Raw genomic sequence first — 23878 nt, forward strand, 5'->3', positions numbered from 1 at the left:
AAATGGATGACGACAGTGCTTAATGGGATCTGGACAAAAAGGGACTAGGGAGATATTGGAAGGGTGAGACAGCTATGGGAAAAGAGCAGAAAAACAGCAAGGAAGAGGAGCAGGAACCCATCCCTGGATATGTAGGAGAATCCCAGCCCAATTTCCTTCTCTGCTCAGGCTTAGCGTCCTTCCAGCTGGCTGTCAGCAGCAATCCATCAGCGGAGCCAACCAGCAGGCCCTGCACAGAATAGCAGCCTTTGAAGAACTTAAGCTCTGCTAATGGCAGCAGTTCAATTTTCAGGGCGATTTGTAATGCTGTCGGGGGTCCTTTCTCCCGATCACCTCAGGCCTGGGAAATGGGAGGCGCGGCAGGTACCTCTTTGTATCTGTGCCACGGATGAACACAGGCGCTGAATTCAATCAAGGCATCGTTGGAGGCCGAGAGCCTGGGAGTTTCCATTTGGCCTTGCAGCTTGTGTTCAGTTGCGACTGCCGGAAGCCGGAGTTTTGTGCAGGCAGGGTCGAAATGGCCCCGCGCTGGCCAGCCGTGTCCGCACAGGGACTGGTCAGCGGAGATTCATTTGTTTTCCATCTGGGCGTGCTTGTCCTGTCGAAATACGCCCTTGCTGCTAGCGAGCACGTGCCCTTCTGTGGGGGATGGGGGCTTGCTTCCTCCAGCCCTACCTTCTCCTACACCCATGGTCCATGCCCAAAGTTCCATGGCGGGGGGGGGTGTCCCAAGGGGCTTTGGCTTCCCGTCACTGGCTGTGGAACGACTTCACTTGTCCACCTGCAGCGTGGACTCCTCCACTCCAGTTCCTCCCTAGTACTGGTCCGCCAGGATTCTCCCTGACCCCAGAACTTCCCCTCCCCTCCCCTCCCCACTCCTCAGCTGGCCCATTGAAGGCTCCGGCTCCAACCTGGCCCCTGCAGGAGCCCAGAGCAGCACAGACCATCACTGGCGGTGCGGTGGCCTGCCCCACCACCATCCTGAGCAGAGCGGAGTCTCTCCCGGCCTCTGTCAGGGGTAGGGGCCTGCGGGAGCAAAACTTTTTCTCTGCATGTGAGCGAGCGGAGGAATGGGTGGAGCTGGACAAGGCTGGGAACAGTGTGTGTGTGGGGGGGGGGGAGGGCGGGGATACCTAGAGTCTGGGAAAAAGCTCAAGGGGTAGAACCAGGCACAGGATTTGGGGTGAGGGCAGGGCTGGATTAAGGGGGGGGGGGTTAGCTGGGCAGCTTCCCGGGGCGCCAACCTATGGGGGGCACCTGATGGCAGCTGTAAGGGGCACCGTGCACCCCGGGTTGTGGGCCGCGTGGCGCCCCTTAGAGCTGCCATCAGGTGCCGCATGCCGGGGGCCGCATGGTGCCCCTTAGAGGTGCCATCAGGTGCTGCGTGCCCGATTGCAGCTGTAAGGTGCGCAGCACGCCAGGGGGCGGGGTTGCGCATGCGCCATGTGCCCAGGGGCGGAACCGTGTGTGTGTTGTGCGCCTGCTGCCCGATGCGCAGGAATGGCTCGAGCCGGCCCTGGGTGGGGGGCAAAAGAAGAACCGAGCTATCATGGGCAGTGGGTAATGCAGGCAAAGGAAGGCATTGCCTTCCCAAAACTGCCTACGCTTCCCAGCTGCCTGGGAGGGGTTGGGGCTGTGCAGTGGCAGTCCCTGCCCTCAACTGGGATTGGGTGGGGCATCGGGCTTACCTGTGTGGGGGGAAAGGTTGTTGAAGAGCCATGGTCTATGGGGAAGAGGTGTGGCTTTGGGTGAAAGGGTCAGGGCTTTGGCTTCTTTTCCTCAGCTGGGCTTTCACCTGCCACCCAGGCAGGCTAGGGATGGCGGGGGAGCCAGGCTGGGCGCTGGAGTTGAATGGAGGTGGGACAGGCATGGAAGGGAAGGATGGAAACAGGGAGGTATCGTTGCTTCATTTCTCTATCCTGCCCTGAGCCATCCAGTCTAAGACTTAACATAATAGCAATGAAAGAGCAAAGGAAAGAAAAGATAGAGGTTGTGGCAATACGAAATCATGGGATTTTATATATAGGTTAATCATACACATGGCTGAGGTTCTGGAGTCCTCTTAAAATACTTGAACATAATTTTCTCTAAGGATACGTCTACACTAGTTCGAACTAGGGAGGCTAATGAGAGCGACCAAAATTGCAAATGAAGCACGGGATTTAAATATCCCATGCTTCATGAGCATGTTCCCGGGCGGTCGCCATTTTGGAAACTGACTAGCCCGGAATAACTGCCCGCGTCTACATGTGGCAGTGAAACGGGATTTCGAAGTAAACCCCTAACTTGAATTAGCTGTTACTCCTCGTGGAATGATGGAATGACGTTACAGAAAAACAGCAGAAAAACGTCTTCCTTATCCCGACCTGATTGTATATTACCACCACTCAGATGTTCAAAAATGGCCTTTGATTAGATTGCTGTATCTGAAATCTCTTAAGTAAGACCAACTGGGAGAGATATCTAGGACTCAATGTGAGAAGTAATCAGAGAATGTATTCCATTCTGAGTCCTTATCTCAATGAGACCTATGGCGCGATTCTCTCCTGAGCAAAATAGCTGGTTTCCTAACAACCACTGATGGTCCACTGTGACTCCAGACTGCAGCTAGTAAGGGTAGAAATTTGCCTATTATCATCAATTTTGATGTATTTAAATTAGTTTTCTTGAGTTCTGCCCAGTTATTTCCATGTCATTCCTAGAATTCAATAGGAGTTCTTGGAATCTGGCTTTAGGTCTCAAATAGAACACGATTGAGGGAAGTAGGTATATATATCAGGCAGACACTGTCATATTCATTTCTCAGCACAGATACAGTGTGTAAAAGAAATTAGGTAGATCCAGGCAATGTCACAGACATGGGCGGTGGTATAAGAGGCGAGGGAAGGCAATGCCTTCTCTGGATCTTAGGGCTTGTCTACACTGGCATGCTTTCTCGCCAAACATGGCCTTTTGGCAACAAAACAGTGAGAGCGTTTACACTGCAATGTGACTTTTGTCAGGAAAAACACCCAGTTTTGGCAACAAAAAACTTCCATCCCTGAGAGAGACTTTTCCCTTTTCCCCTCCCTTAATTGCTGACAAAGAGCCAGTGTGAACGCTGCTGTTTGTTTTGTCAAGAGAACTGGCTTCCGCCAGTATCCCACAATGCCTGCCATGAGGGCTCTGTTCAGTGTTTTGTGACCAAAATCACAATCATAGAAAGCTATAAAATCCTTTGTTATGCCTAAAATCTCTGGAAACGTATTTTTAACATAAACATACGGTGACATTTCATAAACATATCTATTGTTGTGGACATCGCGCAAAATTAATGTTCCCTTTTCCCAAAAGCAGAGAACTTTGTTATGAACACGCTAAAGCACTTTGAATGGCTTAATTTAAAATATGGTCTTGTTTCAGTGTGTTAAATATGTAGTCATCTGGAATGATTACTTTATGAAGGCTTAAGAGTACATTTAAAATATAAATTCAGTTTATATTCTGATTACGAAAAGAAGAGCCGCATTGTGCATTCCATAATATTTAATGTTGTCTTCACCCAGACAACTGCCTTGCCCTTAATACAAAGTTTTGCAAATAAATCGCGGATACGCTTCAGAGTAGATCAGCAAACCTGTGGCTGACATTTTGTATTCCCACATTTAGTGCCTTTATTTAGGTATCTTCTGCATGTCCAGTCTTCACAATCTGGCATGCAGTGGAAAACCTGTTCCATTTTCTTTAGAAAAAAAAGCAAAGAGGCGTGGGGTTTTTTTCTCTCCCAATGTTATTTGCCACATTTGCATTCAAGGATTTAGCTGAAAGGGGGTGAGAGGAGAGGGGGAGGGAAGGACAGAGGGAGATGGGGAGGAGGCGTGGCCTAGACAGATTGGGGGCGTGGCCTGGGCAGAATAGAGATGGTGTACTGATGGGGCCACAGGCTGCGGACCTTGCGTCCCTGGGCAGTAGCTTCACCCACCACCGTGGTTATAGAAATGCAGATGAGCTGTTGCCAGGCCTATTATCTTTGTTCAACACCTGTTTGTGTAACCACCAGTAACAAAGACTTTCCCCTATGGCTGTCAGTGGACTTAGAACATAAGAACAGCCAGACTGGGCCAAACCAAAGGTCCATCTAGCCGACTATGGTCGCTATTTCCAAGCAGTCCAGTTATATTTGCCTCTTGGACCAGATCCTATTCATAAAGTATATCAGGAGTATGGTTTTCCACAGCATTCACCATTGGCCTAAATCTGTTCCCACTGAGGTCAGTGGTATCTGTTATGCATAACCCAATGTGTTGTCCACTTCTTGCACTTCCTGCCCTTCACAGCTGAAGAACCTCCACTGTGGGTCACTGAGGCATGCAGAAATACAGCCAGATCATCACACAACCTCTGCCCTCTCTCACACTCCCTCCCTCCCACGGAGCCACTCTACAATACATGAAAACATTTAAATATAAATGATTAAGAAACTTTTTGCCCCCTCCAATGGCCTCTCAATTTTTCCCTATCCATGTGTGGACTAAATTTTATGACACGCACCGAGACATGTGCAGATGTGCACCGCCAATGGACATACATGTTGCCAGTGGTAGGCAGCTATGGGAGCTCTGACAATCACCAGGGGTGGCATTTGAATCTTTCCTGGGCAAGCCGTCCAACTGCTCAGCTCACAGGAACACTGGCCCCCTCACACATTGAACCTCTGCACCCCTGGAAGATGAAACACAATCACTCTATTAGCTCACACTGTGGGGGGCAAATTGGGCACATGGGCGAGCTGGCTTGGTGGAAAATGGGGGTTTTACCAAGGAAGGAAGGGGCCTCCTAGTGCAGATTACATATGAAGGTTTATTTGGGGCACATGGATCTGGTGGAAGGAACAGCTCTGTGGCCGGACACCTAGAATGGTAAAGAGCAAGCTAAGGAACCCCCCAGCAGCGTACAGTCCACCTTCCAAGCTGTGCACCTCTGACTCCAGGGGGGTGTCCTGGGACCGTGGCTGGAATGTAGTGAAGGAAGGTTCCGTCCATGTTATCTCCCAGTGTCCTGTCTTCTAACAGTGGCCAATGCCAGATGTCCCAGAGGGAGTGAACAGAACAGAGAATCAAGTGATTCCTCCCCTGTCATCCATTCTCAGCCTCTGACAAACACAGGGTAGGAACACCCTTCCTACCCATCCTTGCTCATAAGTATTGCTTGACTCCATGAATTTATCTAGTTTTTTTTTTTTAACCCTGTTAAAATCCTGGTCTTCACAACATCCTCTGGCAAGGAGTTCCACAGGTGGACGGTGTGCTGCAGGAAGAAAAACTTCCTTTTAGTTGTTTTAAACCTGCCACCTATTTATTTCATTGGGTGACCCCTAGTTCTTGTGTGATTTTCCTGCTCCGTGGGCTGCAAAGCTTTCACAAGGATCTCAGCAAAGGATTCCAACAGCTTGCTGGGCTGACGAGAAGCGCAGGCTGCTACGCTCTTTCTTTCATCCAAAGGAGCCAAACAGGCCCTTGCTCATGCCCAGGGTGGAGCCCAGCAAGGACAGCATTGTGCAGAATGGCCCCGGGAACTTGGAGCGTTTGGGTTTAGCTCCATATTATTTATTCACTATCATGGCCTGGTTTTTGGCTGGCAAGGCGAAGTCATTGGGAGAAAAAGAGCTTTCTAGGCACTGGCAGAAGCTCCAGCATCAGCTTGCACTAATCATCTGGGGGCCATCTGTAAATTGCACAATGCGTGTGTGTGTGTGTGTGTGTGTGTGTGTGTGTGTGTGTGTGTGTAAAATGTGGAATCCTAGGGCTGGAAGAGACTTCAGGAGGCATCAAGTCCAGTCCCGACTTCATTCTCAAGGGAGTTCCATACAGTTGTGTCACTCTGCACTTGGCTTTTTTTTTTTACTCATTTTGCACTCTGATTGGTTGGCTGGTTTTGCTCCATTGATGATTGGTCGGCTTGTTTTTCTTTTTGGCTCAGCCATGGGGGGTCGGGATGGGGTCGAAAGAACGTTTTCTGCCCTAGCTGGCAAGTGGCCAGGGCTGCTCCTTATGTGGCACAACAATCCCTTTCACTGCTTAGTCAAAAAGACATGCTGGAAGAGGTCAGTAACGCTTTGCTTTCCGAAGCTAACATGGTCCATTTAAAAGCTGTCTTCTGGGTGGTGTGGTAGAAATGTGAGAATCCTTTCCAAGATGCAGAGTATGGGTGGTGGGTGAAGGCTTAGCTGGGGAAGGTAACCCAGCTTCCCTCTCCTGCCCCTGGAGCCAAACCCCACCTATCCCTCAGCCCAATCTTTCCTGGCCACCTCCCTGGCAGTCATGGCGCGTAGGCAATTTTGGAAAGGCTGCGCCTTCCCTTGCCTACGTTACCGGCCGCCCATGGTGAAGAAGTGGGTTCAGATTTGACATAGTTCACCAGGGTTTGGTGGTCTCCCAGTTCAGTTTTCGGAATCACTTTTACAACTCCTATAACTCCCCGGCTATGTCTACGCTGCCCCCTCTTGTGCAAAAAATTATGCAAATGAGGCAAAGTGTGGAATATCGCTGTGCCTCATTTGTACTATTAATTAGGCTCCGTTTTTGCACAAGAGGCTTTTGTGCAAGAGCCGTTCTTCCTGGAAAAACAGAGGAAGAATGGCTCTTGCACAAGAGGGTTTTTGTGTGCAAAAACGGAGCCTAATTAATTATGCAAATGAGGTGCAGTGATATTCCACACTACACCTCATTTGCCTTTTTTTTTACGCAAGAGGGGGCGGTGTAGACATAGCCCCAGAGTCTGTCCTGGCTGCTTAGGAAGAGCTGAAAACTAGCCCGAGGATTGCAGGTAAGGACTGAGGCTGATTGGCAAAGCCATGCATGGAAATTGAATTCAGGGTCTTCTCTTCCCAGAGGCGAAGCATTCAGCTCCGACCATTCTCCTGGAAACTCTTTATTTAGTTGATTAAGCAGAGAGGGACCTTTATGTGCCTGAAACTAGCAAAGATGTCATTCTGCTTTTTGGAGTCTTCGGTTAGGTCTTCTCTGGTTAATCAATATTAAGTACCCAGATCCGGGCAGCCCACCTAGCCCGGCTGTGAGATCAAGGGAAGAGAAAGCTCATAAATATTTGAGGAGTTGGGCCCATTGCGTGTGTGTTCTTCTCCTGGCATGATGGGGTGGCTATAATGTGACTAAGGCGAAGTTAAAAATGACAAATGCAAACCGCATGTTGCCAGGCCAGGCCTTTGCCCGCCTCTAGTAATTGCACCTGACTGTACTGCGGTATTGTATTCCACCTCTCCTTTCCTGATTGCGTTGCTGTCTTTCTCCAGTGAGCCAAAGTTTTCTGAAACCACCGGCCAGCTTTTCCTCCTTCCAGGCTGCTACTCAGTCTCAAGGGACTGTCTTTCCAACCTGCCCATGGTACAACTGCTTGTTTCACCAGGATGGAAGTTTTCATCCAGTGGTGAAAGGAACTTAACATTTCTTACAGATGCTGGTCTATTGCAACCCGAGTCCCTGCCAGCTTGTTCAATAGCTCCCTGCTGGCTTTTGCCGCAGCTGCGCACCAGGGTGCACCCGTGTTCTTTCACCTGTTTCCTTCCCTGAAAACACAGGGCTATTGGGAAGGTGCAAAAGTGCAGAGTCCCATGTGTCTTTTCAATTGGGAAACAGCAGAAGACACAAGTAAGAGCGATGCCTCTCTGAGCTACACAGACTGACACTTGCAGCTCCCTGCAGGAGATCCAAGTAGGACTCAGCAGACAACGGGAGACTTTGCCGTCGCTTCAGGAGCTGCAGCCTGTGTTTTGCATGTTCAATTAGGTAGCTGTGATTGAAAATGACACAGATATACGTTCTTATTTAGTGACACACTGTTTTAAATTACACCCTTGCTACCATCCAGCTGACTGACTCCTTAAACCCAACGTTTCACATTGGAAATATCACATTGAGGACATTAATGTTTAGGGATGGCAAATGATCAGCATGGCGACAGCACTGGATAATTTGTAGCTCTCTTGTAAAAAAAGGGGGGGGGCTTTGTATAAAAGAGTGAGGGGAGAGAACATAGACATGTGTTGAAAATGTACTGCCCTTTGCCGCGTGTTTGGAGTGTAAACACGAAGGGTCAGATTCTCCATTGTAAAGGTGTAAATCTGAAGTAACTGCATTTACACAATACATGAGATTACTCCAGATTTACACCTTTTACCCAAGGAGGAAGAAGTAGGCTGTGTCTAGACTGGCAAGGTTTTCCGGAAAATCAGCCACTTTTCCGGAAAAACTTGACAGCTGTCTACACTGGCCGCTTCAATTTCCGGAAAAGCACTGACGATCTCATGTAAGATTGTCAGTGCTTTTCCAGAAATACTATGCTGCTCCCGTTCGGGCAAAAGTCTTTTTCCAAAAGACTTTTGTGCAAAAGGGCCAGTGTAGACAGCACAGTACTGTTTTCCATAAAAAAGCCCCGATCGTGAAAATGGCGATCGGGGCTTTTTTGCGGAAAAGCGTCCTGCCAATCTAGACGCGCTTTTCCGAAAATGCTTTTAACGGAAAACTTTTCCGTTAAAAGCATTTCCGGAAAATCATGCCAGTCTAGACGTAGCCGTAGTGTTTAGACTGGTCCAATGGGGCATTCTGTGGAACAAACTGGATGAGCCCAACCCAAGAAAAGGAGCCCAAACCACAGAAAACTGTTCCTAATTAGCTATAATCCCTCGCTCTTACTTTTTCATCAGCTGAGCTCAAAATAGTTTACAAAGGAAGTCAAGCTCATTATTCCAGTATTACGTATGGGGAAACTGAGGCACAAAAGGGACCGGGACATGCTGAAGATCACCCCTAGAGAGTGGCCAAGCCGGGACTAGCAAGGTAGGTCTCCTGCGTCCCGGTCTAGTGTAGTGCGACTGCCTCCCTTTCAAATAGGAATCGTGATTTATTAATACGATTCTGCGTTCTTTTATAAAGTCTCCTGAGATGCGGATCTTCAAAGCGGCAGCTCCGTCCTTTTATGTTGACATTTCTGCATGGGAGCCTCGCTGCTGGGGATGCAGCTGGAGGTGCGGGCATGCAACGCTTTGATCTGTGCTTTGGACACCTCCTTCCTAATTAGAGATGCTTGACATTTACAGAAATGAAATGCGGAGCTGGTGCACTGAAGCGAGGCACCTGGCGTGGGCCTTGCTCAAGCCCGTGCAAATCAGGCACGATGCCCCTGAAGACAATGCAGGTGCAGCAGCAGCAAAGTGGTGTAGGTGAGAGATGAGTCAAGGCTCCAAGCCCTCTGATCAGGGTGGGGGGAGGGGGAACAAAGGGGGCAATTTCCCAGGAGCCCAGTTGCTGCTGCTGTAGCTCTGCCGAAAAGCATCTCTTCGTGGAAAGACACGTTTGATATGCCCTGTGCAGGTTCTGGGGATGGGATACTGGTCCCCAGAACTTGCATGGGGCATATCAAAAGCATCTTTTAAGCAGGAGATACTGTGATGGCCGCCAGGTTGGGTCCGGGGAAGGGAGGGGAAAGGAAAGGGGCAGGGCTGGCGGGGGAGGGGGCATTTGATGCTTCCCAGGGGGAGGGGCAGGGGTCTGTAGCACTGCTTGAGAGAGGGACAGGGGCCCCACTGATTTCTGCCCTAGGGCCCCAGATTGCTGTTAATGGGCCTGCAAAGCACTCAGAGTCTCAGCCTGTTGTTTTCTAACTAAGGTGTCTCTTCTGGAGACAAGGAGAGAGATTCTTGTGAAGATCAAGGCTGTGATAGTAATAGAAATGTAGCCCTGTTAGTCTGGGGTAGCTGAAGCAAAATGCAGGACAATGTAGCACTTTAAAGACTAACAAGATGGTTTATTAGATGATGAGCTTTTGTGGGCCAGACCCACTTCCTCAGATCAAATAGTGGAAGAAAGTACTCACAACCATATATACCAAAGGATACAATTAAAAAAATGAACACACATGAAAAGGACAAATCACATTTCAGAACAGGAGGGGGATGCGGGGGGTGGGGGGAAGGAAGGAAGGTAAGTGTCTGTGAATTGATGATATTAGAGGTGGGGAGAGTGGGATGTTTGTGAGTTAATGGTATTAGAGGTGATAATTGGGGAAGCTATCTTGGTAATGGGTAAGATAGTTCGAGTGTTTGTTCATTCCTTTTTGGAGAGTGTCGAATTTTAACATGAATGGCAGTTCAGATGATTCCCTTTCAAGTGCAGATGTAAAAGGTCTTTGTAGCAGAATGCAGGTGGTTAAGTCATTGAGAGAGTGTCCTTTCTGGTTAAAATGGCAAGAAACTGTTTTTTCTTTGTGATCTTATCTGATATCTGTTTTGTGGGCATTAATCCTTTGGCGAAGTGTCTGAGATGTTTGTCCAATGTACATAGCAGACGGACACTTTCGGCACATGATAGCATAGATTATATTTCTGGATGCGCTGGAATATGTGTTCTTGATCATATAACTCACTTGGTTAGGTCCAATAATGGTATCAGCAGAATGAATATGTGGACAAAGCTGGCAACGGGGTTTGTTGCAAGGGAAGGTACCAGGGTTGGTATTAGTATGGTATGTCCTGTGGTTGTTGGTAAGAATCATCTTGAGGTTAGGTGGTTGTCTATAGGAGACTATGGGTCTGTCTCCCAGAGCCTCTTGGAGTATGGTATCCTGTTCCAGTATAGGCTGTAGTTTATTGATAATGTGTTGATTTCAAACTGGACTTGATGCAAGAGCAGAGTATACCAGGGGTTATCCTGCAGGGGCAAAGGGATGGAATAGATCAGTAGTTCCCAAACTTTTCGGCATCACACCCTCTTTTTTATTTTTGAGAAACCCTTATGCCCCTCCCTCCCCAAATAGCAGCAAAACTTGTTGAGCAAAAGAAAAAAAAAAGGAACTGACTAGGGCTGAAAAACAAAAATAGCAGCAAAACTTAGATTGGGGGCAGATTGATGTACACTCCACCCCGAGGCAGTGCGGCCCAATGGCCACATTCCATAATACTGCTCTGAACCCTAGGGCTGGAAAGCCTAATGGCTAGAGTCAGTCAGAGTCAATAAGGCAACCCTGGGGTTCAGGGTAGCACAGCCTAATGGCTAGAGTCTCAGAGGTTTGGGGCAGCAGCCCCAGTAGGGGGGGTCCAGGCTCACCCTACTCCACTGGGCCCCAATTCAGGGCTCAGTCAGTGGGTCAGTGATCCTCAATGGGGAATCTGGCTGCAATATGCTGAGCTCACTCGGGTGGGAGCGACCACTTGTGCACCCTCCCTGGGTCACTTCCTACCGGTTCAGGCATTGGGGTGATCCCTGTAGTTTCAAGGTAATCAGGACCCACAGTGCCAGTCTCCAAGCCTCCAGACCCAGTGGATCTGCAGGAGATCCATTCTGCTGAGTCTCCGGCTGCCATTGTCCAGGCATCTGGCTGGTCCACTTTTGGCACTCCTCTACTAGGTCCTTCTTCTCTAGCATCCAGCCTAGACTGAGCTGAGCTGCTTCCTTTTATATTACCCCAGCTCTTGGAGCATGCCCAGTGTGGCTGGGGGGGCGGGACTTCCTCCCCCCACAGAGTATTAAGCCTTCCTAGCTCAGTGCAGGGCGTACACACCCCGTCACACCATCATTGCAAGGAGCGTGGTGCCATCTCATTCCCAGGGGCAATGTACATCCTTCCCTGTGCACTGGGATGTGAATACACTGTGACAGATAGCAACACATTGTTCTCGCTTGGCAGCCTTTTACAGGGCACGCTGTAGTAACTCATGGGACAAGGTGAGCCGCAGTCATGTCAGGACACGGTGAATACTAGGGCCAGTCGTTCCCAGAGACCTGCCTCGGTGTTTGGGTTTCAAAGGTTGCAGAAGAATGTTTGAATGCAAACAAAAAACCAAGCCCTTCTTGAAATGTAGATTATGTAAATGAAGGAAACATACTTTTTTGTATGACACAGGTTTGTATCTTTCCCTTTTTCATGTATTTTTAAGGAGAAGTTAATACAAATACAGAACACTAGCGGATTGCCTGGGTCCTTCAGAGTAAGGGGGCTGGTGGTGTCGGCGGGTGGGGCAGGAAGCTGGGGTGGAGGTGTGTGAGAGTGAGGTTAGGGCTGGACAGAGGCAAAATTTCCTCTTCTTCAGCTACTTGTTTGGCCGCGTTCCCATATACAGTGTTTTTCAAAGTGGGCCATTGGCCTACTTTGGGAAAGCCACTAGTGGGCCAGCATGGGTAGTGGGTGAAGGTAGGGCTGGGGGAGCCAACCCCCAACCCCGCCCCTTCTGCACAGACCCCGCCCCCCATCACAGGAGGTGGGGCGGCACACAGCCCCAGCCTCCCAGCCCCGGAGCACAGAGAGGGCAGGAGCTTGGGGGTAGCAACACTCCACCCACAGATGCCTACAGTAGGTGTTCTGGGGGCGGAGTGTGGGTGGGGCCAGGCTGGCGGTTTGGGAACGCCTTCCCTTGCCTATTACACCCGCTGCCTGTGCAGGTCAGTGCCGCTTTGTTTACCTAAAGGGTATCCGGCCACAGAGCCTCTCAGCTCCATTGGCTCCGATTTGCCATTTCCAGCCAAGGGGAGTGTCATGGTATGTGCATATCCCCCACTGGGCCAGGAGGGCTTAATCCCCTGTAGAAGGAGGAAATCCCCCTCTCTCCCCAGCCGCACTGGGCATGCTCCAAGGGCTGGAATAGTATAAAAGGGAGCAGCTCAGCTCCGTCTGGGCTGGACGCTGGAGAGAAAGAACCCACTGGAGGAGCTCCAGAAGTGGACCCGCTAGGAGCCCAGATGACAAGGGCTGGAGACCTGGGAGACCATATTGAGCCTCCAGAGCCAGTGGTACAGCAGGAGACTGGCGCTGTGGAGTTTGTCGACCTGGAAGCTACGGGGGTCACCCAACAGAAGTGACCCAGGGAGGGTGCGCAAGGGGTGAGCTCAGTGTGTTGAGGTAGCATTTCCCACTGAGCGAGTGGTGGATCACTCCCTTAGGGATAGGGCCCTGGGGCAGTGGCCGGTGGAGTAGGGTGGGCCCAAACTCCCCTACTGGGGCTGCTGCCCCAAGTCCCTATGAATCTAGCCAATAGGCTGTGCTGCCCTGCACCCCAGTGCTGTGTTATTGACTTTTACTGACTCTAGCCATTAGGCTGCGCTGCCCTGCACCCCAGCACTGTGTTATTGACTCTTAGTGACTCTAGCCATTAGGCTGCGCTCTCCTGAACCCCAAGGCTGTGTTATAGACTGTGGCCATTGGGCCACACTGCCTCGGGACGGGGCATTCTTGGGATGTGACAGAGCCTTGTACCTTTGATGAGCTGAGCTTAAATGACTTGCCCCTTGTCACACAGGAGCTTTGTACCAGCAGAGGAAAGTGAACTAGGGTCTTCACAGCTCCAGGGTGGCCCCCTAAGCACCTGATTCGATAACTTGCCAGCTACAGACTCTGAAGACGACATGAATGACCTTTGGTGGGTTCTGTTCAAAATGGGCCTAAAAAGCAGGTCAGGACTGGGTTATCTTAGCGGTTGCTACGCTGCGCCTGCTCTGCGGTGAGGCTCGCAGGCCTGCAGACCAGCTGCTTTCTCTCATGCCGTCGTTTCTCTGTTGGTGCAGAATATGTGGCTGTTTGACACTGGGAAACTGCACTTTCAGCCTGAGAGTAACCCCAGTGACTCCCGTGCAGTGGCTCCGGGTCGGAGAGCGAAGCGTTGCCTCAGTGGGCCAGTTTTCCGAATTGAACCGCGACGGTGTTTTAATCCAGGCAGCGGCAGCAGAGGCCTGCTAGCTGGGGTCCTGTCCGCTCCCTCCGGTTTATGCCAGGCTAGGAAGAGGGTGGAGGAGCATTCTTTGCAGAGCTCCAGGAGGGCTGAGTTCTCAAGCATGGAGCACTGACGGATGCCAGCCAGAATCATAGACTCATAGACTTTAAGGTCAGAAGGAACCATTGTGATCATCTAGTCTGACCCCCTGCACAGTGCAGGCCACAGAATCTCACCCACCCACTCCTGGAATAATCCTCTCACCTAGATCTCAGATACTGAAGTCCTCAAATGGTTTAAGGACCCCAACATGAAGAGAATCCTTCAGCAAATGATCCGTGCCTCATGCTACAGAAGAAGGTGAAAAACCTCCAGGCCCTCTGCCAATCTACCCTGGAGGAAAATTCCTTCCCGACCCCAAATATGGCGATCAGCTGAAGCGTGAGCATGTGGGCAAGACTCACCAGTCAGACACCCAGGAAAAAGTTCTCTATAGTAATTCCTATCATCCCTCCATTGGCCTATTTACCAGTCATAGTTAAAGGTCAATTAGTTGCCAAAATCACGTTATTCCCATCAAACCATCCTCTTCATAAACCCATCTAGCTTAATCTTGAAGCCAGATAGGTCTTTTGCCCCCACTACTTTCCTTGGAAGGCTGTTCCAGAACCTCACTCCTCTAAAGGTTAGAAACCGTTGTCTAATTTCGAGTCTAAACGTCCTACTAGCCAGCTTATATCCAGTTGTTCTTGTGTCCACATTGGGTGTGTCTAGACTACATGCCTCCTTCGACGGAGGCATGTAGATTAGCGAGATCGGAAGAGGGAAATGAAGCCGCGATTAAAATAATCGCGGCTTCATTTAAATTTAAATGGCTGCCCCGATCTGCCGATCAGCTGTTTGTCGGCAGATCGGGGGAGTCTGGACGCGATGCCCCGACAAAGAAGCCTTTCTTCATCGACACAGGTAAGCCTGGTTTCACGAGGCTTACCTGTGTCGATGAAGAAAGGCTTCTTTGTCGGGGCATCGCGTCCAGACTCCCCCGATCTGCCGACAAACAGCTGATCGGCAGATCGGGGCAGCCATTTAAATTTAAATGAAGCCGCGATTATTTTAATCGCGGCTTCATTTCCCTCTTCCGATCTGGCTAATCTACATGCCTCCGTCGAAGGAGGCATGTAGTCTAGACACACCCATAGGTATTGAGCTTAAATAATTCCTCTCCCTCCCTGGTATTTATCCCTCTAATATATTTAAAGAGAGCAATCAGTGGGAGCCAAGAATGCAAATCAGGCGAGTTATCGATGGCTCTTGTTTGTGCTTTGTTTTTTCCAATGATACCTGGGACACTGGACAGCTGCTTTAGTTTTGTAACTGGCACTGAAAACCCCCCACCCTGATGTCTCTCGAGGAGGGGGGTTAATGCAGCTTTTTTCCCAGGAGGCCTAAAGTCCTTGTGCTGTGCAAAGGAGAATGATTGGCTTAGCACTGACTCTTGAAGGAGTGTTTATGAGCCACGATGACAGAGAGTCTATGATGCATGGGGGAGGGGATATAAAATAACAGAGGTGGGAGAGGGCTCGTAATGTTTCTGCAATGGCTGGAGCTCCGTTTGCTTTGGGGGTGACTGGGAGACTTCTCTGGCTTCCATTTGGGGGGCTAATACTTATGGGAGCCTCTTTAGTCTGTCCCTGGCCTGGCCTGGAGGAATGCAGGTGTTTGCCCAGTCCTGGGGGTATCTGAATTTAAGCTCCCTTCTGGCTTTATGCAAAGGGACCATTCCAGGGTTAAAATCACTTTGGAGTCTGTCGGAGCTCGTGCTGCCCTTTGGAGCTGAGGGAGGCTCTCAGAGGCACCTTCCGGCTGGATGGGAACGGCATTGATTTGAAGGTGGCTGTGGTCGGAAGGCTGAGCTCCTCTTCCGTCCTTATGGAAAGGAAGCGAAGCTGAAATGGGCTAGGCCCGGGGGAGGCTAGATCTGTTCGGAGCAAGCGAGAGACATTTCGGGCAGCTCTATGTGTCCCAAGCCAGTGCTGGTGGATAGTGAGTTCCTCATTAATCTCTCCTATTCAAACCAGGGCCGTTTTGGAAGAGAAAAGCAGCTTTTTCAGCCGTCGCCCACGTGAACGAAAAAGCTGGTTTCCCTCTGTTCTTTTGCCCCTCTTCTGACTGACACGCCTGTTGAGAATTCATTTGGCACAGACACAAGAAGCGGAAAACAGTGAAGGATGCAAAATCTTTCACTGCTGCCTGTCAATGCTGCAGGGATCACAGCTCCATTCCTCCAGCTTCACTGAAAGCAGAGCAGCCAACTCACGCTCGAATGGAGGAAAAGTAGCACTTTTTGCTGTTCCCTTTTATGATTTCCACATGTGATGGTGTGTGGGCCTATTTTCTTTCTGTGCTAATGGAACAAAAGACCTTGGGAGCAGCTCTGATGTTTCCCTATGTGCTTGTGCACCAATTGGGGAGATCAGCTTCGTAAGCAGATGGTAGGCATTTTCAGCGACAAAACATTGCTGGCAGGAGCAAAACAGGGTAACATTTTAATCGATGCTGACAGTTTCACACAGTATTTTTTTTCTGAATCTAGGTTTGGAGTAAATAACCAAGCAAGAAACAAAACCGCTCATCAAAGGCAACAGACCTGGGTCGTCAGCAGATGGAATCGAACCTGTGACCTCAGGGACTAAAGCCATGAGTTGCTACTGCATGAACTAAAAGCTAACTGCTTTGCAGCAAAGGCTGGAGGGTGAACCTCATTCTTCCTTCTCTGTGGGCTCAATGCCTCTTAGGTATAAAAGCACTACCATGACATTTATACTTAGGGTGTACATTGCTGTAGTCAATACAACAATTGTTCCACAAATAAGATACAATACATCATGGCTATGTCTATATTGGCAAGATTTTGTGCAAATACTCTTTAACGCAAGAGTTTTTGCATTAGAGTACTTGAGTCAGGGTATGTCTACACTTTCCCGGGCTTCATTTGCATATTGCCGGGCGCCGCCATTTTAAAATGTCCGCTAGTGCGGACTCCGTGCCCCGCGGCTACACGCGGCATGGACTAGGTAGTTCGTGGAGTAACGGTAGTTCGGAATAGGTAGCCGCAGGGCACGGAGTCCGCACTAGCAGACATTTAAAAATGGCGGCGCCCGGCAATATGCAAATGAAGCCCGGGAAATTCAAATCCCGGGCTTCATTTGCAACTCCGGTTGCCTACATTACCACCCTAGTTCGAACTAGGGTGGTAGTGTAGACATACCCTAAGAGAGCGTCTACACTGGCATGTGCCTTTGCACAAGAGATGTGCTTTTGCACAAGAGCATCCATGCCAGTGTAGACACTCTTTTGCGCAAGAAAGCTCCGATGGCCATTTTAAACATCGGGCTTTCTTGCGCAAGAAATTAATGTCGCCTGTCTACACTGGCCTCTTGTGCAAGAACAGTTGCGCAAGAGGGCTTATCCCTAAGCGGGAGCGTCAGAGTATTTGCGCAAGAAGCCCTGATTTTATACATTAGAACGTCAGTGTTCTTGCGCAAGTACTCGTGGCCAGTGTAGACAGGTGGCAAGATTTTGCACAAAAGCGGCCACTTTTGCACAAAATTTTGCCAATGTAGACATAGCCCATGTGTCTCACAGAAAGAAATGGCCACAAACTTCCCAGTATAGCTGCTTTCCTACGCCTGCCTTCCTATTTTTCCAATATTTTCTTTTCTTCAGATAAAATAAAGAAGTGAAGTGTTGAGTTCTGGTTTTAATGAAGCTAGATTAGCATCACATCACTAAACAGTGTTTGGAGCAGGTGCCATGTGAAGAGAGATTAAAAAGACTGGGACTTTTCAGCTTAGAATTTTGTGAGGGGGATATAATAGAGGTCTACAAAAACATGATGGCTACGTCTAGACTGGCATGGTTTTTCGGAAATGCTTTTAACGGAAAAGTTTTCTGTTAAAAGCATTTTCGGAAAAGAGCGTCTAGATGGCACAGACGCTTTTCCGCAAAAGCACTTTTTGCGGAAAAGCATCCGTGGCCAATCTAGACGCACTTTTCCACAAAAAAGCCCCGATCGCCATTTTCGTGATCGGGGCTTTTTTGTGGATTACAAATCTCAGCTGTCTACACTGGCCCTTTTGTGCAAAAGTTTTGCGCAAAAGGGACTTTTGCCCGAACGGGAGCAGCATAGTATTTCCGCAAAAAGCACTGATTTCTTACAGTAGCAAGTCAGTGCTTTTGCGGAAATTCAAGCGGCCAGTGTAGACAGCTGGCAAGTTTTTCCAGAAAAGCGGCTGATTTTCCAGAAAAACTGGCCAGTCTAGACACAGCCTATAGGTTTGGAGAATGTGAATAAGGAAAAGGCAGCAGGTTTAAAACAAACAAAAGGAAGTTTTTCTGCGCACAGTGCACAGTTAACTGTGGAACTCCTTGCCAGAGGATGCCATGAAGACCAGGACTTTAACAGCGTTCAAAAAAGAATTAGCTGAATTCATGGAGGTTAGGTCCATCAATATGTATTAACCAAGATGGGCAGGAATGGTATCCCTAGCCTCTGTTTGTCAGCAGCTGGGAATGGGTGACAGGGGAGGGATCACTTGATGATTCCCTGTTCTGTTCACTCCCTCTGGGGCACCTGGCATTGGCCCCTGTCAGAAGACAAGAAACTTTATGTTCTAATAGGAGATTCTCCAAAGAGCAGCTCTGGCTAGTGAGTCACAAACTCCAGGCCAGGGCTATGGGAGAGTCAGTGTGGTGCCAGCCTTGCTGACCAGCCTGCAGGAGGAACAGAAAGGATGGAAGTTAAACGGGGTGGTTTTATTATCCATAGTGCCACAGAACCTGCTGGTGACTAATGCAGGGCCCGCGGCTTGTGGCTAGCTGCTGTACGCCCCCAGGGGAAAGCCTGCCTCTGCAATCTATTATACGACAAAAGGGGAGCAGATGGTAAGAGGGAGACCATTCTGATCCCTGCATTTAGCAGTGGTCTGGGTACATTGGTTTAGTGTCAGGAAGAGGCTGACCGTTCCCATTTTCGACTGCACTCCCAGGGATGGGGAAAGGTGACTCATGGGCAAGATTAGAAAGGCAAAGGCACAAAATGAGATCAAACTAGCTACAGGCATAAAGGGAAACAAGAAGACCTTTTATAAATACATTAAAAGCAAGAGGAAGACCAAGGACAGGGTAGGCCCACTGCTTAGCGAGGAGGGAGAAGCAGTAACAGGGAACTTGGAAATGGCGGAGATGCTCAATGACTTCTTTGTTTCGGTCTTCACCGAAAAGTCTGGAGGTGTGCCTAACGTAGTGAATACAAGCAGAGAGAGGGTAAGTTTAGAAGATAGGATACACAAAGAACAAGTTAAAAATCACTTAGGAAAGTTAGATGTCAGCAAGTCACCAGGTCCTGATGAAATGCATCCCAGGATACTCAAGGAGCTGATAGAGGAGGTATCTGAGCCTTTAGCTATGATCTTTGAAAAATCATGGCAGACAGGGGAGATTCCAGAAGACTGGAAAAGGGCAAATATTGTGCCCATCTATAAAAAGGGGAATAAGAACAACCCAGGAAATTATAGACCGGTCAGTTTAACGTCTGTCCCAGGGAAGATAATGGAGCAGGTAATTAAGGAAATAGTATGCAAACACTTGGAAAGTAATAAAGTGATAGGGAATAGCCAGCATGGGTTTGTGAAGAACAAGTCATGCCAAACTAATCTGATAGCTTTCTTTGAAAAGATAACGAGCCTTGTGGATAAGGGAGAAGCGGTGGATGTCATATACCTAGACTTTAGTAAGGCATTTGATACGGTCTCGCATGATATTCTTATTGATAAACTAGGCAAATATAACTTAGATAGGGCCACGATAAGGTGGGTGCATAATTGGCTGGATAACCGTAGTCAGAGAGTTGTTGTTAACGGTTCTAAATCCTGCTGGAAAGGGATAACAAGTGGAGTTCCTCAAGGGTCTGTTTTGGGACCCGTACTATTCAATATCTTCATCAATGATGTAGATATTGGGATAGAGAGTACTCTTATTAAGTTTGCAGATGATACCAAACTGGGTGGGGTTGCGACTTCTTTGGAGGATAGAGACATAATTCAAAATGACCTTAGCAAGTTAGAGAAATGGTCAGAGGTAAACAAGATGAGGTTTAATAAAGAGAAATGCAAAGTGCTCCACTTAGGAAGGAACAATCAGTTCCATACATACAAGATGGGAAGCGACTGTCTAGGAAGGAGCATGGCGGAAAGGGATCTAGGGGTCATAGTGGACCACAAGTTGAATATGAGTCAACAGTGTGATGCTGTTGCAAAAAAAGCAAATATGATTCTAGGTTGTATCAACAGGTGTGTTGTAAGCAAAACTCGTGAAGTCATTCTGCCGCTCTATTCTGCACTAGTTAGGCCTCAGCTGGAGTACTGTGTCCAGTTCTGGGCGCCACATTTCAAGAAAGATGTGGAGAAATTGGAAAGGGTACAGAGAAGAGCGACAAGAATGATTAAAGGTTTAGAGAACATGACCTATGAAGCCAGGCTTCATGAACTGGGCTTGTTTAGTTTGGAAAAAAGAAGATTAAGGGGGGACATGATAGCGGTTTTCAAATATCTAAAAGGGTGTCACAAGGAGGAAGGCGAAAATTTGTTCCTCTTGGTTTCTGAGGACAGGACAAGGAGTAATGGGCTTAAAGTGCAGCAGGGGAAGTTTAGATTGGACATTAGGAAAAAATTCCTAACTGTCAGGGTGGTCAAATATTGGAATAAATTGCCAAGGGAGGTGGTGGAATCTCCCTGTCTGGAGATATTTAAGAACAGGTTAGATAGACATCTGTCAGGGATGGTGTAGACGGAGCTTGATCCTGCCTTGAGGGCGGGGGGCTGGACTCGATGACCTCTCGAGGTCCCTTCCAGTCCTATTATTCTATGATTCTATGATTCTATGATTCTATGTACCTTCCGGTGTGGAAAGAGGTGGATTTCAAGGGCTTTCATTACCCTACTTAGTTCTCCCCGGATGATTTCTTATTGCTGACAACCGAAGAGGCTGCCAGGTGTCCTTACGGCATGGCTACTGCAAGTGACGGTGAATGTGTCATGCTTTGCTGGTCGAGGACATACGAGCCAATCGCCGGGGACCGTCGCCAGCGATACGGAACCCTTCTCTCGGGTGAGAGACGGTCCAGGGGTTAGAAGGCAGGAAGGAGAGTCAGCAATTCTGGGGTCTCCTCCTCCAACCTGCCTCCTGGAGCTTTCGCGTTCCTGGGGGTTTCTGCTTAACAGCCTGTGGGCAGGGGTGCCGCGAGGCTCATGTCCCCGTTGGCTGCAGAAGACGCGGGCAGCAAAGATGCTGGGGAGGAATGAAGGGTAAAGGGGCTGGCTGCTGCACCCTGAGGAGGGCAGCGGCAGAGGGGGGCAGGGGGCAGTCACATTGGCGCTAAACCCCCTCCAACCCCACCGCAGGGCGGGAGCACACAAGATCTACTAACCCCCCCCCCGGCTCTGGCGCGCGAAGGGAACGTGGGGAGGGTCGTTTTTCTCAGTCAGGGGTCCTGTCAGTGAGGGGTTGGGGTTTTTTGTTTTGCTTCTCACTTGTGTGCGGCCCCCGGCTGGTTTTTCTGTGGGTCAGTGACTCAAAAAAGGTTCCCCCCACCCCCTTGAGAGTGGCCTGGCCCCACGGAGCTTCCTGTGCGCTGCTGGGGAGCAACCTCCCTGGAGAGCTCCCCTCACGGCATCTGGGGAACTCCGCCCCCCCCCATGGAGCTTCCCACGTGGCTTCTGGGGAACGCCGCCCCCTGAGCTCCCCACGTGGAGCTCCATCCCACCCCCCAGAGCTCTGGCTGCCGACCCGGTGCCCCATGCCCCGCGACCTAGTTGCCACTTTTCGTTTGGGAGTCACTGTACTGAGGCATGCTCAGTTAATTGTGGGGGGAGGGGATGTCTGAGCCTCTCAAACATCCCGGACCCCACGTTATCTGGCCTAGCTCCCTGGCCTTCTACAGAGCGACTGAGAACTGGTCCAGCAATGACGTGCTCAAGGTGGCAGATGGAGGGGCCAAGCATTTGCTTACTGCAAGTGAACGGGGAAGCGTCACCACTGCCGGCCTGTGCCAGCAGCCGCAGCAGCAGATGGTAACCGAGAGCACTTAGAAAGGATGGCGTTGGTTGAAGCCCATTAATATTTCATCTGCTGCCTTATTGCGGCGTGTAAAGAATTGCCATGTGGGCAGTGCTGTCCTGCCACCCGGTACGGAGATGTTTGCTGAAGAGGATGAGGCCAGCAGCTCTTGGTGCAACCAGTGTTCCCTCTAAAGTTTTTCCACCCATGTGTGGAATAAATGTTGTTCCGTGCGCTGAGGCACGTGTGGATGTGCACCACCGATAAAAACTCACGCTGCCAGCTGTGGGCACTCCGCTAAATCATCTGGGAGGCACCTGACTCTCTCCTGGGCAGCCATTCTAGTGCTCATCTTTTTGGGTGCAACCCTTGCCCGAGACAGCAGGGTGAGGAATTGTTGTTGATTACTTTATGAAGCTCCCCCCTTGAACCGGGATCCCTGCCCCACTGGTCTAGCTTATTCTTCCAGGGTGAAATTAATCCCTTTGCTGATGGCTTGGGCCCCCCTTACATCCCACCAGAGCCAGCTGCAAAAAAGCTTCAGTGGTATTCAGTGATGCACAGGTCTTGGGTGGGGCATGGGCAGAGGACACATTGCATCTGCAAACCACAGAACTTTCTATTGAAGGGCCTGACGCTGCAAGTGCCTAACATCGGCACCAGGATCGGGTCTTTGCCGAGGTTGGCTTAATGTTAATTGGTGAACAAAACTCTGGTGATAGAGCCAAAAAGCTCCCCCAAAGCAACATGTTGCCTTCTCCCATCTGCATGTGTTCGCGCCTCTGAAAGCTGTCTCTCACATCTCTCTGGGCTGAGATCATCACGGCCCGCCGCTCTTGCTTAGAAAATAGCCTCTCCGCAGCTGGCGGGCGAATGAAACCCCAGCAGGACGGTGCTGCTGGACCCCTGAAAGGCTCAAAGTATCTCTGATATATCCCCTGCCAACAGGCGTTCAATCCCGCTTTCACTAGCTCTGCAAATTGTGCGCCTCTGCTGGCCCAACCCCAGCACCACAATCTGCTCTGCACTGTAGAAGGAGGGAAAGTCACGGAATGGATACAGATGGAACATCAACATTTGATTCTACGGCCTGGATTCCTGCAGGCTGCCCCTCATTGGCCATATACTCTAGGGCAGTGGTTTCCCAAGTGCGGTCGTGACCCAGTCCTGGGGCGCAGAATGAAAGGCGCTGGGTCACTTTGCTCAGCACCCAGGGACTCTGGGAGCCAGCGAAGGCCGGGTCATAGCCCACACTTTGAAAGACGTTGGCCAATCCCTTCCTTTTCTGACACCGGGCTGCATCCCGGAAGTGGTCAGTGGCAGGTCCCTCTCCTAGGCAGCAGGGCCACGGGGCTCCCCACACTGCTCCTGCCCTAAGCACTGGCCGCACGCTCCCATTGGCCAGACACCAGCCAATGGGAACTGGGGAGGGTCAGGGCCTGCCGGTGAGAGCCGTGTGTAGCTGCTTCCACACCTCCACCTAGGAACTGCAGCTGTATGGGGGTCAGGAGTCAGGGTTTGGTGGTGAGGAGGGGCTCAAGGCAGGGGGGATTGGAGGTGCAGGGATGATGGGGACCATGCTGTCTGGGCAGCAGCTACCCAGGGCTGGCCACCCACTGGCACAGAGGTGGCTGCCTGGGGCTGGCCATGGCAGGGGCTTCTCTGGCCAGACATTGGGTGGGAAGCTTATATCCCCCTTCTGGCCCAAGGGGTTTATAGGTGTCCTAATCCCCATCTCTGGGCCCTTGCTCCTCTCCTGTGGTGAACAGACCGTGTAACTGTCCCTCCTTTACTGTGTTATGAGAAACAATTGCATTCCAGGCACATCCTATTGTCCTGGTGCAACCAAACCCTGACCTTGTTTTAAATCACAGGTGGGCAAATATCAGCCAGTGGACCAGATCCAGTCTGCCAGGGTTAGTTCTAGGTGGACCCCGCTGCTATATTTACCTGCATGGCTACAGATATTAGCGACAGCAGCTGCTGTTGGCTGCAGATTGCCATTCCTGGCCAATGGGAGCTGCGGGAAGTGGTGTTGCCAGTCCATGTCGCTTTCCACCACTCCCA

Source organism: Pelodiscus sinensis, chromosome 18 (assembly GCF_049634645.1).
Source record: "Pelodiscus sinensis isolate JC-2024 chromosome 18, ASM4963464v1, whole genome shotgun sequence".
NCBI lineage: Eukaryota > Metazoa > Chordata > Testudines > Trionychidae > Pelodiscus > Pelodiscus sinensis.